Source organism: Acipenser ruthenus, chromosome 23, assembly GCF_902713425.1.
Source record: "Acipenser ruthenus chromosome 23, fAciRut3.2 maternal haplotype, whole genome shotgun sequence".
In the NCBI taxonomy this organism is placed as follows: Eukaryota; Metazoa; Chordata; class Actinopteri; order Acipenseriformes; family Acipenseridae; genus Acipenser; species Acipenser ruthenus.
The window spans coordinates 12,070,075-12,084,769 of record NC_081211.1 but is presented as its reverse complement, the minus strand read 5'-3'; the positions used below and the strand labels follow the sequence as shown (position 1 = coordinate 12,084,769).

Genomic DNA, 14,695 nt, shown 5'->3' with positions numbered 1-14,695 from the left:
ATATTTAAGATTCATTGATTTAATGTTAGCCTGCGTTCGGTCTGGGAAGTTTAATTTTTAAAGACAACGCCGAAGGGTCTGATAAATGACATTGTAATTATTTGAGATGCATGTAGACAATAATGTAGGAGCACCGACACAGTTCTGCCTAGGTTCCATAGTGTAGTGATTATCACGTCTGCTTTACACGCAGAAGGCCCTGGGTGCTATCCCCAGTAGAACCATTGCCGCATGTTTTTAAATTACTGGTCAAGACAAAGTCTCTTTGTGTTTGGCCGATCATTAAATTGTGGATGTAAGTTCCTGGTCCCATCGTATAAGTAAGACAGTTTATTCACAAATAATTACATACACTTTTGTTTATGTTTCTTTTGTTGATAAATTAACCCAATACATTATTGCATTCCGCCACGTCATTAGATGAGCAAAGCCTCTTTGTGCCAGTGCGCATTCAGAGGAGACGCGCTGAGAGAATCCTTCTTCTGTGTCACTCAGTACTGCCAGCTTTCCCCCGTTGGTGATATATTGCTCAGCATAGCTGCTTTCCAAGAATTTGAACCGAAACGATTCCCAGCCAGTACAACTGTGTTTATGCCTACGTTTCAATTAATGAACATTATAAATGCAAATCGCACTGTTTTATGTTTTCTTTACTTTTAAAGCTGAGAATCAAACACACTTCCGACAGCTTCATAGCCCTGCTGGCTACGAACACCTATTGACGGCTGTTTCCCATGACGCTAGTGATAATGAATGTTTTCCTAGTATGAGCGTCGGCATTACCATGCGTTTGGCATGCTTGCTGTGCACTCTAGCATTCCATAACAAGTACAAAAATTGCCAGGACTTCGTGGCGCAACGGTAGCGCCTCTGACTCCAGATCAGAAGGTTACGTGTTCAAATCACGTCGAGGTCAAATTCTTTGTTTCTATTCCACACTATTTCATCTTTTAACGTGTTTGGATTTGAATGTTTCCGGGCGTTTATTTATACAATTTAGCCTACACAACATATTGATTGTATAGCGATCAAACAGAGGTATGGTATTAACAATACAAACTAACTTGAGACAGCCTAGCCGTTAAAGCATACCTTAAGATTGTCGTGTGATACAAAAGCAAGTATTATCATTTTTGATTGTTCAATTTATTTTTGAATTTGCAAATGGCAACTACATTGCCAATAAAAAAAAAAAAATATTGAACAATCTGAATCGCTCTTATCAAGCAGCGATTGTAGCCTATGAGAATCGCTGCCACAAGACAAGGAGCGAGAAGTAGCGGGATCGATGCCCGCATTCTCCAAATAGTTTTAATGAATCTACGTATTTTGTCCCAATGCATCATGGAGAGAAATACAAAGTGTGATAATTCTTTGTAACAGAGAAGCCCGCCCTATATGTATTTTAAAGCACAGTCTGCTAATTTGTAACATTCCCCAAACTGAAAAAGTGCAGTGCGCCCTCCGTCGTATGTCTTCCGAGAAGCACAAAGGGAGATTTAATGTATTTTTTTAGCAATGGATCACGCCTCATTTGCATTGCCTGCCTTCCTCCTTTGCAGTGTAAAGTATGTCAAATGTGTTCTTAAAATCTGATGAAGATTCCCATTTGAACCGTAAGTATTTGGTTTCCATTGTAGCTATTTACACACACTGCTGTGTTGGACCCCCAGTGTGTTATCTAACAAAATGACGTATGTTGTGCTGCCATAATGGATTACATAGACTTTCCTGCCCCGTGTTGCTTTCTTCTTAGATGTGGTTTCAGGTTCGGCTTTCTGCTCCTTCGATCAGGTTCTGCAGCATCTCGCCTTGCTAATCACTCCCGTATGCTTTAGAGGTCGAGCAGGTTGGTCTCTGTGGCGCAATCGGTTAGCGCGTTCGGCTGTTAACCGGAAGGTTGGTGGTTCAAGCCCACCCAGGGACGATGCTTTTTGAATTTCTTAATCACATTAGAAAATGGCACTAATACGTTGTTATTTCCTCCAATTACAATGAAGAAAAAAATGTGCTCTGTTTTTAGTTCAAAATAATACAAAACAAAACAAAATGTCTTGGTGTTTGCCGAAACCCGGGATCGAACCAGGGACCTTTCGATCTTCAGTCTAACGCTCTCCCAACTGAGCTATTTCGGCTTGACAGGACTGCGTTTTCGAGATAGCATTCTTTTTGTCACACCATAAACAACCTAATAGACAAATGCACTTTACAAATGCATTTTGAAACACTTAAGTTTTCTCCCAAATGCGGTTCTCAACAAATGGTTTAGCTTTTTTTTCTACTCCTTCCAGAGTAAGACCAAATGGCAAAAATCTAGGAAACAGGTAAAGACTGCAACCGGCTGCCTGAATGTGCAGCGCTTGAACTGCCTCAACAAACGCTTAGCTCTACAACGCGTACATTGAAAGTCTATTAACATCTTCAACACAATCATCTGTGTTCCAATAGCGTTTAATCCACAGGGTGATCAATAAAGTGACTGCTGGCTTTGTTAAACAAACAAGACGTTTTCAAGATTCACGCTATGGCTTAACAAGCACAATAGGATATAGGAACATAAGAACATAAGAAAGTTTCCAAACGAGAGGAGGCCATTCAGCCCATCTTGCTCGTTTGGTAGTTAGTAGCTTATTGATCCCAGACTCTCATCAAGCAGCTTCTTGAAGGATCCCAGGGTGTCAGCTTCAACATTACTGGGGAGTTGGTTCCAGACCCTCACAATTCTCTGTGTAAAAAAGTGCCTCCTATTTTCTGTTTTGAATGCCCCTTTATGTAATCTCCATTTGTGACCGCTGGTCCTTGTTTCTTTTTTCATGTCAAAAAAGAAGTCCCCTGGGTCGACATTGTCTCTACCTTTTAGGATGTTGAATGTCTGAATCAGATCGCCGCGTAGTCTTTTTTGTTCAAGACTGAATAGATTCAGTTCATTTAGCCTGTCTGCATACAACATGCCTTTTAAACCTGGGATATTTCTGGTTGCTCTTCTTTGCACTCTTTCTAGAGCAGCAATATCCTTTTTGTAGAGAGGTGATCAGAACTGATCACAATATTCTAGGTAAGGTCTTACTAATGCATTGTAAAGTTTTACAATTGGATCGTGGTCTCAGGCTGGGATGCGGACCATTGAGAACAGTACAAACGATCTATTACTGGATGTGGCTTACATGAGAAATGCCCTCGTTTAACATGCTAGGATGATCGACTTCGGCATTCTCCAACTGCTGTTTACATTTTCTAACACTGTTACGAGGACGAATACAAAGTTTGACGCTTTCCTTGTAAGTGGGGGTAAACACAAGTTATTTTCAGATGTAATGCCTTTTTTTAAGCTCAATCTAGTCCTGCGTAGTGCAAATAACATGCCTATATTTTTATATTAGTCAAGCCCTACTTAAAGTGTTCTTAAATTGTTTTAACATTAGCAATGATCCATTTGAAATGTGCTTATTGATTTAAACAACTGAACAATTTTAGGCTTGATGGTTTCTTTTTTCCGCGTTTCTACCAGTATGAGATACGCACTCAGAATGTGTCCCCTTCCTTCAACAATCCACCGACTGAAGATTGGAGTGGTCATCAGTAGCAGCGAGCAGGTGCCCAAAAACAACACTCATTGTCAGCTCGTTGCTGAGAAGAAAACACTCCCGCTCCTCCTGGGGGATACCGAGACCAATCCCTTCAAAACATGTTTCACTCTAGAAATGATCCTTGCAAATATAGTCTTAACTTGTATTGGCAGACCGTCACCCCCAACTGGCAAGCTCAATTCATGTGATACGACGACTGGGCAAAAACGAGGTGTTACATTAACAATACAAACTAACTTGAGACAGCCAAGCCGTTAAAGCATACGTTAAGTTTGTCGTGTGATACAAAAGCAAGTTTTATCATTTTTGCATTGCCTGTCTCGTCAAACAAGCTCGAGCCACAGCACACAGCGCTGCTGCAGCGGGACATAGAGGTGGATTTTAAAGCGACTGAATCAACGAGCTTGAGACTACTTTTTGAAGAAATTGAAAACATACATCTAGTCGAAATATTTTCTATTTTGTTAATGAATTTATTTTTTGAATTTGCAAATCAGTTCAGTTTATATTTTAGAAAAACTACTTTGCTAACAGAAGAAAAACAAGCTAGCAGAGGATGGTTTCGATCCATCGACCTCTGGGTTATGGGCCCAGCACGCTTCCGCTGCGCCACTCTGCTACAGTTGCCTCAAGACTGAATTACCAAGCAGAAGAAAAAAAAACTGAACTCATCGTTTTAACCAGACACACGGCAGTGGCCGGGCCGAACCATAGAAACGTTGCAAATCAGAGAGAACCTTTTTCTTTCCTCAAAAATACCTTATGGAAAATATGCATCTTTTCTGCCCACTTTGATCACGGGCAGTTTTATTCCCCAGTCTCGGCTGCCAATTCCAATATTCCGTCTCTCTAAAGCATCGTAAATCGTGGAAAGCACTCTTTGTTGAAAATTACACTGAAGACTTCTTTTGTTCGACCAGGCTTACAATGAGATATTGTCTTGTTTTTAAGTAGATTTTGTGAATCGCATATGGGGCGCTATAGAAAATATTTAAGATTCATTGATTTAATGTTAGCCTGCGTTCGGTCTGGGAAGTTTAATTTTTAAAGACAACGCCGAAGGGTCTGATAAATGACATTGTAATTATTTGAGATGCATGTAGACAATAATGTAGGAGCACCGACACAGTTCTGCCTAGGTTCCATAGTGTAGTGATTATCACGTCTGCTTTACACGCAAAAGGCCCTGGGTGCTATCCCCAGTAGAACCATTACCGCATGTTTTTAAATTACTGGTCAAGACAAAGTCTCTTTGTGGTTGACCGATCATTAAATTGCGGATGTAAGTTCCTGGTCCCATCGTATAAGTAAGACAGTTTATTCACAAATAATTACATACACTTTTGTTTATGTTTCTTTTGTTGATAAATTAACCCAATACATTATTGCATTCCGCCACGTCATTAGATGAGCAAAGCCTCTTTGTGCCAGTGCGCATTCAGAGGAGACGCGCTGAGAGAATCCTTCTTCTGTGTCACTCAGTACTGCCAGCTTTCCCCCGTTGGTGATATATTGCTCAGCATAGCTGCTTTCCAAGAATTTGAACCGAAACGATTCCCAGCCAGTACAACTGTGTTTATGCCTACGTTTCAATTAATGAACATTATAAATGCAAATCGCACTGTTTTATGTTTTCTTTACTTTTAAAGCTGAGAATCAAACACACTTCCGACAGCTTCATAGCCCTGCTGGCTACGAACACCTATTGACGGCTGTTTCCCATGACGCTAGTGATAATGAATGTTTTCCTAGTATGAGCGTCGGCATTACCATGCGTTTGGCATGCTTGCTGTGCACTCTAGCATTCCATAACAAGTACAAAAATTGCCAGAACTTCGTGGCGCAACGGTAGCGCCTCTGACTCCAGATCAGAAGGTTGCGTGTGCAAATCACGTCGAGGTCAAATTCTTTGTTTCTATTCCACACTATTTCATCTTTTAACGTGTTTGGATTTGAATGTTTCCGGGCGTTTATTTATACAGTTTAGCCTACACAACATATTGATTGTATAGCGATCAAACAGAGGTATGGTATTAACAATACAAACTAACTTGAGACAGCCTAGCCGTTAAAGCATACCTTAAGATTGTCGTGTGATACAAAAGCAAGTATTATCATTTTTGATTGTTCAATTTATTTTTGAATTTGCAAATGGCAACTACATTGCCAATAAAAAAATATATATATATTGAACAATCTGAATCGCTCTTATCAAGCAGCGATTGTAGCCTATGAGAATCGCTGCCACAATACAAGGAGCGAGAAGTAGCGGGATCGATGCCCGCATTCTCCAAATAGTTTTAATGAATCTACGTATTTTGTCCCAATGCATCATGGAGAGAAATACAAAGTGTGATAATTCTTTGTAACAGAGAAGCCCGCCCTATATGTATTTTAAAGCACAGTCTGCTAATTTGTAACATTCCCCAAACTGAAAAAGTGCAGTGCGCCCTCCGTCGTATGTCTTCCGAGAAGCACAAAGGGAGATTTAATGTATTTTTTTAGCAATGGATCACGCCTCATTTGCATTGCCTGCCTTCCTCCTTTGCAGTGTAAAGTATGTCAAATGTGTTCTTAAAATCTGATGAAGATTCCCATTTGAACCGTAAGTATTTGGTTTCATTTGTAGCTATTTACAGACACTGCTGTGTTGGACCCCCAGTGTGTTATCTAACAAAATGACGTATGTTGTGCTGCCATAATGGATTACATAGACTTTCCTGCCCCGTGTTGCTTTCTTCTTAGATGTGGTTTCAGGTTCGGCTGAGTTCTGCTCCCTCGATCAGGTTCTGCAGCATCTCGCCTTGCTAATCACTCCCGTATGCTTTAGAGGTCGAGCAGGTTGGTCTCTGTGGCGCAATCGGTTAGCGCGTTCAGCTGTTAACCGGTAGGTTGGTGGTTCAAGCCCACCCAGTGACGATGCTTTTTGAATTTCTTAATCACATTAGAAAATGGCACTAATACGTTGTTATTTCCTCCAATTACAATGAAGAAAAAAATGTGCTCTGTTTTTAGTTCAAAATAATACAAAACAAAACAAAATGTCTTGGTGTTTGCCGAAACCCGGGATCGAACCAGGGACCTTTAGATCTTCAGTCTAACGCTCTCCCAACTGAGCTATTTCGGCTTGACAGGACTGCTTTTTCGAGATAGCATTCTTTTTGTCACACCATAAACAACCTAATAGACAAATGCACTTTACAAATGCATTTTGAAACACTTAAGTTTTCTCCCAAATGCGGTTCTCAACAAATGGTTTAGCTTTTTTTTCTACTCCTTCCAGAGTAAGACCAAATGGCAAACATCTAGGAAACAGGTAAAGACTGCAACCGGCTGCCTGAATGTGCAGCGCTTGAACTGCCTCAACAAACGCTTAGCTCTACAACGCGTACATTGAAAGTCTATTAACATCTTCAACACAATCATCTGTGTTCCAATAGCGTTTAATCCACAGGGTGATCAATAAAGTGACTGCTGGCTTTGTTAAACAAACAAGACGTTTTCAAGATTCACGCTATGGCTTAACAAGCACAATAGGATATAGGAACATAAGAACATAAGAAAGTTTCCAAACGAGAGGAGGCCATTCAGCCCATCTTGCTCGTTTGGTAGTTAGTAGCTTATTGATCCCAGACTCTCATCAAGCAGCTTCTTGAAGGATCCCAGGGTGTCAGCTTCAACATTACTGGGGAGTTGGTTCCAGACCCTCACAATTCTCTGTGTAAAAAAGTGCCTCCTATTTTCTGTTTTGAATGCCCCTTTATGTAATCTCCATTTGTGACTGCTGGTCCTTGTTTCTTTTTTCATGTCAAAAATGAAGTCCCCTGGGTCGACATTGTCTCTACCTTTTAGGATGTTGAATGTCTGAATCAGATCGCCGCGTAGTCTTTTTTGTTCAAGACTGAATAGATTCAGTTCTTTTAGCCTGTCTGCATACAACATGCCTTTTAAACCTGGGATATTTCTGGTTGCTCTTCTTTGCACTCTTTCTAGAGCAGCAATATCCTTTTTGTAGAGAGGTGATCAGAACTGATCACAATATTCTAGGTAAGGTCTTACTAATGCATTGTAAAGTTTTACAATTGGATCGTGGTCTCAGGCTGGGATGCGGACCATTGAGAACAGTACAAACGATCTATTACTGGATGTGGCTTACATGAGAAATGCCCTCGTTTAACATGCTAGGATGATCGACTTCGGCATTCTCCAACTGCTGTTTACATTTTCTAACACTGTTACGAGGACGAATACAAAGTTTGACGCTTTCCTTGTAAGTGGGGGTAAACACAAGTTATTTTCAGATGTAATGCCTTTTTTTAAGCTCAATCTAGTCCTGCGTAGTGCAAATAACATGCCTATATTTTTATATTAGTCAAGCCCTACTTAAAGTGTTCTTAAATTGTTTTAACATTAGCAATGATCCATTTGAAATGTGTTTATTGATTTAAACAACTGAACAATTTTAGGCTTGATGGTTTCTTTTTTCCGCGTTTCTACCAGTATGAGATACGCACTCAGAATGTGTCCCCTTCCTTCAACAATCCACCGACTGAAGATTGGAGTGGTCATCAGTAGCAGCGAGCAGGTGCCCAAAAACAACACTCATTGTCAGCTCGTTGCTGAGAAGAAAACACTCCCGCTCCTCCTGGGGGATACCGAGACCAATCCCTTCAAAACATGTTTCACTCTAGAAATGATCCTTGCAAATATAGTCTTAACTTGTATTGGCAGACCGTCACCCCCAACTGGCAAGCTCAATTCATGTGATACAACGACTGGGCAAAAACGAGGTGTTACATTAACAATACAAACTAACTTGAGACAGCCAAGCCGTTAAAGCATACGTTAAGTTTGTCGTGTGATACAAAAGCAAGTTTTATCATTTTTGCATTGCCTGTCTCGTCAAACAAGCTCGAGCCACAGCACACAGCGCTGCTGCAGCGGGACATAGAGGTGGATTTTAAAGCGACTGAATCAACGAGCTTGAGACTACTTTTTGAAGAAATTGAAAACATACATCTAGTCGAAATATTTTCTATTTTGTTAATGAATTTATTTTTTGAATTTGCAAATCAGTTCAGTTTATATTTTAGAAAAACTACTTTGCTAACAGAAGAAAAACTAGCTAGCAGAGGATGGTTTCGATCCATCGACCTCTGGGTTATGGGCCCAGCACGCTTCCGCTGCACCACTCTGCTACAGTTGCCTCAAGACTGAATTACCAAGCAGAAGAAAAAAAAACTGAACTCATCGTTTTAACCAGACACACGGCAGTGGCCGGGCCGAACCATAGAAACGTTGCAAATCAGAGAGAACCGTTTTCTTTCCTCAAAAATACCTTATGGAAAATATGCAGCTTTTCTGCCCACTTTGATCACGGGCAGTTTTATTCCCCAGTCTCGGCTGCCAATTCCAATATTCCGTCTCTCTAAAGCATCGTAAATCGTGGAAAGCACTCTTTGTTGAAAATTACACTGAAGACTTCTTTTGTTCGACCAGGCTTACAATGAGATATTGTCTTGTTTTTAAGTAGATTTTGTGAATCGCATATGGGGCGCTATAGAAAATATTTAAGATTCATTGATTTAATGTTAGCCTGCGTTCGGTCTGGGAAGTTTAATTTTTAAAGACAACGCCGAAGGGTCTGATAAATGACATTGTAATTATTTGAGATGCATGTAGACAATAATGTAGGAGCACCGACACAGTTCTGCCTAGGTTCCATAGTGTAGTGATTATCACGTCTGCTTTACACGCAGAAGGCCCTGGGTGCTATCCCCAGTAGAACCATTGCCGCATGTTTTTAAATTACTGGTCAAGACAAAGTCTCTTTGTGTTTGGCCGATCATTAAATTGTGGATGTAAGTTCCTGGTCCCATCGTATAAGTAAGACAGTTTATTCACAAATAATTACATACACTTTTGTTTATGTTTCTTTTGTTGATAAATTAACCCAATACATTATTGCATTCCGCCACGTCATTAGATGAGCAAAGCCTCTTTGTGCCAGTGCGCATTCAGAGGAGACGCGCTGAGAGAATCCTTCTTCTGTGTCACTCAGTACTGCCAGCTTTCCCCCGTTGGTAATATATTGCTCAGCATAGCTGCTTTCCAAGAATTTGAACCGAAACGATTCCCAGCCAGTACAACTGTGTTTATGCCTACGTTTCAATTAATGAACATTATAAATGCAAATCGCACTGTTTTATGTTTTCTTTACTTTTAAAGCTGAGAATCAAACACACTTCCGACAGCTTCATAGCCCTGCTGGCTACGAACACCTATTGACGGCTGTTTCCCATGACGCTAGTGATAATGAATGTTTTCCTAGTATGAGCGTCGGCATTACCATGCGTTTGGCATGCTTGCTGTGCACTCTAGCATTCCATAACAAGTACAAAAATTGCCAGGACTTCGTGGCGCAACGGTAGCGCCTCTGACTCCAGATCAGAAGGTTACGTGTTCAAATCACGTCGAGGTCAAATTCTTTGTTTCTATTCCACACTATTTCATCTTTTAACGTGTTTGGATTTGAATGTTTCCGGGCGTTTATTTATACAATTTAGCCTACACAACATATTGATTGTATAGCGATCAAACAGAGGTATGGTATTAACAATACAAACTAACTTGAGACAGCCTAGCCGTTAAAGCATACCTTAAGATTGTCGTGTGATACAAAAGCAAGTATTATCATTTTTGATTGTTCAATTTATTTTTGAATTTGCAAATGGCAACTACATTGCCAATAAAAAAAAAAAAATATTGAACAATCTGAATCGCTCTTATCAAGCAGCGATTGTAGCCTATGAGAATCGCTGCCACAATACAAGGAGCGAGAAGTAGCGGGATCGATGCCCGCATTCTCCAAATAGTTTTAATGAATCTACGTATTTTGTCCCAATGCATCATGGAGAGAAATACAAAGTGTGATAATTCTTTGTAACAGAGAAGCCCGCCCTATATATATTTTAAAGCACAGTCTGCTAATTTGTAACATTCCCCAAACTGAAAAAGTGCAGTGCGCCCTCCGTCGTATGTCTTCCGAGAAGCACAAAGGGAGATTTAATGTATTTTTTTAGCAATGGATCACGCCTCATTTGCATTGCCTGCCTTCCTCCTTTGCAGTGTAAAGTATGTCAAATGTGTTCTTAAAATCTGATGAAGATTCCCATTTGAACCGTAAGTATTTGGTTTCATTTGTAGCTATTTACAGACACTGCTGTGTTGGACCCCCAGTGTGTTATCTAACAAAATGACGTATGTTGTGCTGCCATAATGGATTACATAGACTTTCCTGCCCCGTGTTGCTTTCTTCTTAGATGTGGTTTCAGGTTCGGCTGAGTTCTGCTCCCTCGATCAGGTTCTGCAGCATCTCGCCTTGCTAATCACTCCCGTATGCTTTAGAGGTCGAGCAGGTTGGTCTCTGTGGCGCAATCGGTTAGCGCGTTCAGCTGTTAACCGGTAGGTTGGTGGTTCAAGCCCACCCAGTGACGATGCTTTTTGAATTTCTTAATCACATTAGAAAATGGCACTAATACGTTGTTATTTCCTCCAATTACAATGAAGAAAAAAATGTGCTCTGTTTTTAGTTCAAAATAATACAAAACAAAACAAAACAAAATGTCTTGGTGTTTGCCTAAACCCGGGATCGAACCAGGGACCTTTAGATCTTCAGTCTAACGCTCTCCCAACTGAGCTATTTCGGCTTGACAGGACTGCTTTTTCGAGATAGCATTCTTTTTGTCACACCATAAACAACCTAATAGACAAATGCACTTTACAAATGCATTTTGAAACACTTAAGTTTTCTCCCAAATGCGGTTCTCAACAAATGGTTTAGCTTTTTTTTCTACTCCTTCCAGAGTAAGACCAAATGGCAAACATCTAGGAAACAGGTAAAGACTGCAACCGGCTGCCTGAATGTGCAGCGCTTGAACTGCCTCAACAAACGCTTAGCTCTACAACGCGTACATTGAAAGTCTATTAACATCTTCAACACAATCATCTGTGTTCCAATAGCGTTTAATCCACAGGGTGATCAATAAAGTGACTGCTGGCTTTGTTAAACAAACAAGACGTTTTCAAGATTCACGCTATGGCTTAACAAGCACAATAGGATATAGGAACATAAGAACATAAGAAAGTTTCCAAACGAGAGGAGGCCATTCAGCCCATCTTGCTCGTTTGGTAGTTAGTAGCTTATTGATCCCAGACTCTCATCAAGCAGCTTCTTGAAGGATCCCAGGGTGTCAGCTTCAACATTACTGGGGAGTTGGTTCCAGACCCTCACAATTCTCTGTGTAAAAAAGTGCCTCCTATTTTCTGTTTTGAATGCCCCTTTATGTAATCTCCATTTGTGACCGCTGGTCCTTGTTTCTTTTTTCATGTCAAAAAAGAAGTCCCCTGGGTCGACATTGTCTCTACCTTTTAGGATGTTGAATGTCTGAATCAGATCGCCGCGTAGTCTTTTTTGTTCAAGACTGAATAGATTCAGTTCTTTTAGCCTGTCTGCATACAACATGCCTTTTAAACCTGGGATATTTCTGGTTGCTCTTCTTTGCACTCTTTCTAGAGCAGCAATATCCTTTTTGTAGAGAGGTGATCAGAACTGATCACAATATTCTAGGTAAGGTCTTACTAATGCATTGTAAAGTTTTACAATTGGATCGTGGTCTCAGGCTGGGATGCGGACCATTGAGAACAGTACAAACGATCTATTACTGGATGTGGCTTACATGAGAAATGCCCTCGTTTAACATGCTAGGATGATCGACTTCGGCATTCTCCAACTGCTGTTTACATTTTCTAACACTGTTACGAGGACGAATACAAAGTTTGACGCTTTCCTTGTAAGTGGGGGTAAACACAAGTTATTTTCAGATGTAATGCCTTTTTTTAAGCTCAATCTAGTCCTGCGTAGTGCAAATAACATGCCTATATTTTTATATTAGTCAAGCCCTACTTAAAGTGTTCTTAAATTGTTTTAACATTAGCAATGATCCATTTGAAATGTGTTTATTGATTTAAACAACTGAACAATTTTAGGCTTGATGGTTTCTTTTTTCCGCGTTTCTACCAGTATGAGATACGCACTCAGAATGTGTCCCCTTCCTTCAACAATCCACCGACTGAAGATTGGAGTGGTCATCAGTAGCAGCGAGCAGGTGCCCAAAAACAACACTCATTGTCAGCTCGTTGCTGAGAAGAAAACACTCCCGCTCCTCCTGGGGGATACCGAGACCAATCCCTTCAAAACATGTTTCACTCTAGAAATGATCCTTGCAAATATAGTCTTAACTTGTATTGGCAGACCGTCACCCCCAACTGGCAAGCTCAATTCATGTGATACAACGACTGGGCAAAAACGAGGTGTTACATTAACAATACAAACTAACTTGAGACAGCCAAGCCGTTAAAGCATACGTTAAGTTTGTCGTGTGATACAAAAGCAAGTTTTATCATTTTTGCATTGCCTGTCTCGTCAAACAAGCTCGAGCCACAGCACACAGCGCTGCTGCAGCGGGACATAGAGGTGGATTTTAAAGCGACTGAATCAACGAGCTTGAGACTACTTTTTGAAGAAATTGAAAACATACATCTAGTCGAAATATTTTCTATTTTGTTAATGAATTTATTTTTTGAATTTGCAAATCAGTTCAGTTTATATTTTAGAAAAACTACTTTGCTAACAGAAGAAAAACTAGCTAGCAGAGGATGGTTTCGATCCATCGACCTCTGGGTTATGGGCCCAGCACGCTTCCGCTGCACCACTCTGCTACAGTTGCCTCAAGACTGAATTACCAAGCAGAAGAAAAAAAAACTGAACTCATCGTTTTAACCAGACACACGGCAGTGGCCGGGCCGAACCATAGAAACGTTGCAAATCAGAGAGAACCGTTTTCTTTCCTCAAAAATACCTTATGGAAAATATGCAGCTTTTCTGCCCACTTTGATCACGGGCAGTTTTATTCCCCAGTCTCGGCTGCCAATTCCAATATTCCGTCTCTCTAAAGCATCGTAAATCGTGGAAAGCACTCTTTGTTGAAAATTACACTGAAGACTTCTTTTGTTCGACCAGGCTTACAATGAGATATTGTCTTGTTTTTAAGTAGATTTTGTGAATCGCATATGGGGCGCTATAGAAAATATTTAAGATTCATTGATTTAATGTTAGCCTGCGTTCGGTCTGGGAAGTTTAATTTTTAAAGACAACGCCGAAGGGTCTGATAAATGACATTGTAATTATTTGAGATGCATGTAGACAATAATGTAGGAGCACCGACACAGTTCTGCCTAGGTTCCATAGTGTAGTGATTATCACGTCTGCTTTACACGCAGAAGGCCCTGGGTGCTATCCCCAGTAGAACCATTGCCGCATGTTTTTAAATTACTGGTCAAGACAAAGTCTCTTTGTGTTTGGCCGATCATTAAATTGTGGATGTAAGTTCCTGGTCCCATCGTATAAGTAAGACAGTTTATTCACAAATAATTACATACACTTTTGTTTATGTTTCTTTTGTTGATAAATTAACCCAATACATTATTGCATTCCGCCACGTCATTAGATGAGCAAAGCCTCTTTGTGCCAGTGCGCATTCAGAGGAGACGCGCTGAGAGAATCCTTCTTCTGTGTCACTCAGTACTGCCAGCTTTCCCCCGTTGGTAATATATTGCTCAGCATAGCTGCTTTCCAAGAATTTGAACCGAAACGATTCCCAGCCAGTACAACTGTGTTTATGCCTACGTTTCAATTAATGAACATTATAAATGCAAATCGCACTGTTTTATGTTTTCTTTACTTTTAAAGCTGAGAATCAAACACACTTCCGACAGCTTCATAGCCCTGCTGGCTACGAACACCTATTGACGGCTGTTTCCCATGACGCTAGTGATAATGAATGTTTTCCTAGTATGAGCGTCGGCATTACCATGCGTTTGGCATGCTTGCTGTGCACTCTAGCATTCCATAACAAGTACAAAAATTGCCAGGACTTCGTGGCGCAACGGTAGCGCCTCTGACTCCAGATCAGAAGGTTACGTGTTCAAATCACGTCGAGGTCAAATTCTTTGTTTCTATTCCACACTATTTCATCTTTTAACGTGTT

At 40.5% G+C, this 14,695-nt stretch overlaps 10 non-coding genes across 10 annotated transcripts; 4 read left to right on the top strand and 6 right to left on the bottom strand.

Moving 5' to 3' along the window:
- Positions 1-844: 844 nt before the first annotated feature.
- On the top strand, positions 845-916 carry trnaw-cca (transfer RNA tryptophan (anticodon CCA)). Its single transcript has one exon. It is a non-coding gene; the product is annotated as a tRNA-Trp (tRNA).
- A 937-nt stretch (positions 917-1,853) lies between these two features.
- Positions 1,854-1,927, top strand: trnan-guu (transfer RNA asparagine (anticodon GUU)). Its single transcript has one exon. It is a non-coding gene; the product is annotated as a tRNA-Asn (tRNA).
- A 135-nt stretch (positions 1,928-2,062) lies between these two features.
- On the bottom strand, positions 2,063-2,135 carry trnaf-gaa (transfer RNA phenylalanine (anticodon GAA)). The gene has a single exon. It is a non-coding gene; the product is annotated as a tRNA-Phe (tRNA).
- Positions 2,136-3,517: 1,382 nt separating this feature from the next.
- On the bottom strand, positions 3,518-3,724 carry LOC131699796 (small nucleolar RNA U3). The gene has a single exon (XR_009308331.1). It is a non-coding gene; the product is annotated as a small nucleolar RNA U3 (small nucleolar RNA).
- A 2,917-nt stretch (positions 3,725-6,641) lies between these two features.
- Positions 6,642-6,714, bottom strand: trnaf-gaa (transfer RNA phenylalanine (anticodon GAA)). The gene has a single exon. It is a non-coding gene; the product is annotated as a tRNA-Phe (tRNA).
- Positions 6,715-8,096: 1,382 nt separating this feature from the next.
- LOC131699795 (small nucleolar RNA U3) lies at positions 8,097-8,303 on the bottom strand. Its single transcript, XR_009308330.1, has one exon. It is a non-coding gene; the product is annotated as a small nucleolar RNA U3 (small nucleolar RNA).
- A 1,694-nt stretch (positions 8,304-9,997) lies between these two features.
- Positions 9,998-10,069, top strand: trnaw-cca (transfer RNA tryptophan (anticodon CCA)). The gene has a single exon. It is a non-coding gene; the product is annotated as a tRNA-Trp (tRNA).
- A 1,154-nt stretch (positions 10,070-11,223) lies between these two features.
- trnaf-gaa (transfer RNA phenylalanine (anticodon GAA)) lies at positions 11,224-11,296 on the bottom strand. Its single transcript has one exon. It is a non-coding gene; the product is annotated as a tRNA-Phe (tRNA).
- Positions 11,297-12,678: 1,382 nt separating this feature from the next.
- On the bottom strand, positions 12,679-12,885 carry LOC131699794 (small nucleolar RNA U3). The gene has a single exon (XR_009308329.1). It is a non-coding gene; the product is annotated as a small nucleolar RNA U3 (small nucleolar RNA).
- A 1,694-nt stretch (positions 12,886-14,579) lies between these two features.
- Positions 14,580-14,651, top strand: trnaw-cca (transfer RNA tryptophan (anticodon CCA)). Its single transcript has one exon. It is a non-coding gene; the product is annotated as a tRNA-Trp (tRNA).
- The last annotated feature ends 44 nt before the right edge of the window (positions 14,652-14,695 follow it).